The following is a 2,567-nucleotide window of genomic DNA, read 5'->3' as shown; positions in this document are numbered from 1 at the left end:
TTTCTCCCATTCTTCTCGGCAGATCCTCTCAAGGTCTGTCAGGTTGGATGGGGAGCGTCGACGCACAGCTATTTTCAGGTCTCCAGAGACGTTAGATCGGGTTCAAGTCCGGGTTCTTGCTGGGCCACTCAAGGACATTCAGAGACTTGTCCCAAAGCCTCTCCTGCTTTGTCTTGGCTGTGTGCTTAGGGTCATTGTCCTGTTGGAAGTTGACCCTTCGCCCCAGTCAGAGGTCCTGAGTGCTTTGGAGCATGTTTTCATCAAGGATCTCTTTCCCTCAATCCTGACTAGTCTCCCAGTCCCTGCTGCTGAATAACATCCCCACAGCATGATGCTGCCACAACCATTCTTCACCGTAGGGATGGTGCCAGGTTTCCTCCAGATGTGACGCTTGGCATTCAGGCCAAAGAGTTCAACCTTGGCTTCATCAGACCAGAGAATCTTGTTTCTCATGGTATGAGAGTCATGTGCCTTTTACTGAGGAGTGGCTTCTGTCTGCTGAGATGGTTTTCCTTCTGGGAGATTCTCCCATCTCTAAAGAGGAACTCCCATTGGGTTCTTGGCCAGCTCTAAGAGAAGTCTTGGCGGTTCCTAACTTCACTGTGTTCTTGGGGACCTTCAGTCCTGCAGACATTTTTTGGTGTTCCTCGACACAATCCTGTCTCGGTACTCTACGGACAATTTCTTCGACCTCATGGCTTGGTTTTTACTCTGAAATGCAGTGTCAACTGTGGGACCTTTTATATAGACAGGTGTGTGTGTGCCTTTCCAAATCATGTCCAATCAATTGAATTTACCACAGGTGGACTCCAATTTAGTTGTAAAAACATCTCAAGGATTATAAATGGAAACAGGATGCACCTGAGCTCAATTTAGAGTCTCATAGCAAAGGGTCTGAATACTTATGTAAATAAGGTATTTATTTATTATATAAATTGAGCAAATTTTCTAACTGTTTTTGCCTTGTCATTATGGGGTGTTGTGTGTAGATTAAGGTATGTTTTAAATTTAATCCATTCTAGAATATTGCTTTAACATAACACTGGAAAAAGTCAAGGAGTCTGAATACTTTCCAAATGCACTGTACATTTCTTTTTTTTAAATATCTATTTGTAAAACTGTTTTATACAAGATGGATTATTATAGGAATTCACATAAGCAGTTCAGAGTTTCTGAAAAATGTCATTTTCTAAAGACGGAATAGGACTGTAGCTTTATATTTTTACACTTCTATCAAGATGAGTGCCGTGAGGAGAGAATGTTATGTTTAATCAGTTTACATTCACAATCAATCTCTGTAATAAAAAAACATGAATAGCCTGCACAGAGTATTTTTAAATGCTGTCAGCCCAGTATCAAAAAGATATCGGTATGACCTGTGAGTTGCAACTCTGCCTGAAATTTAGTGAGTCCTGTAGTCCTCTAGATGGCGATATGTACAATGTAAATTTGCCTGATCTGAGCCACCGATTTAAAATGGATTGGTCACATGAAATAAAAGGTGGTAAGGTTCTCAGTTGGTGCAATTTGCTGTTAATTATTGTTTTGCAGGCCTTTGAAATGATTCATTTTTAAATATGGTACACATGGTCTTGCATCACACCCATAAAAGGGCTCTCAGAATTGAGCTTCTTGATGTTCAAAGAACTGCGTTAGTTTCACACCAGCCACATAAATTCACACCAGCCACATAAACATTTGTTTATATTTGAGCATTCTTGCACAAGCCATGCTATTTGTATCAACTTTGTACAGATGGACAGACATGTGTGCCCAGACCTTTTGTTCCTCTTTCGGATGATGGCTTTTTTCATTCACATAATACACTGTAAATAAAAAATGAAGTTTGTCACAAACATGTTTTTATGTGCGGTTTACAGAGTATTGTCATTTTTACGTGGTGGTAGTAGGCCTATATCTTCAAACACCATGATTAAATTGGGTTTTTGTCAGTTATTTTTTGCATTCCAAGGATAGTAGCTATCTCAGTATCTACCAGCACATTGCATGAAGTGTTTGGCCTGGTACAGAATATTTCATAGACAAACATTGAACAGGCAGACTCATTTGTGAGGACTTTGAACACAGCCATCAGTGTTGGTCAGAGCATGCCAGTCTGTCAGTTATGTGGTGAAGGCCAGCCCAAACAGCACTTAATGTTTCTCAATCCATCAGGTGGGAGATGCCCATCTAGTGTGACCCTTTATTCAGTGGCATGGATGCTAACTGTTGGGTGGTGGTTCAGACTTTACATACATACTCAATTCCATTTCAAATCCAGTCAATTCAGAAAGTAAACCAAATTCCTCATTGAAGAGAATTGGAATTTCCAACCCATAGCATCTTGGGTGTATTTAGGGATTGGAAAGCACTTTATTATTGCAGATAGAAATAGACTGAATACAGCTGACACGATTCCCTATCAGACAAATGTGTTGTGTAGAACAGAAATTGTCTATCTGAACGTTCGGCAACGTTACATCCTCCTGCACAGGCCCCTGATGTGGCACCGTGCATTACTGATGTTCAGGATGGCTGCTTTCTCTAGTCATTATGAATACCAGTCC

Source organism: Salmo salar, chromosome ssa05, assembly GCF_905237065.1.
Source record: "Salmo salar chromosome ssa05, Ssal_v3.1, whole genome shotgun sequence".
NCBI classification, from domain to species: Eukaryota; Metazoa; Chordata; class Actinopteri; order Salmoniformes; family Salmonidae; genus Salmo; species Salmo salar.
The sequence above is the reverse complement of the archived record's forward strand: the minus strand, read 5'-3'. Positions refer to the sequence as shown.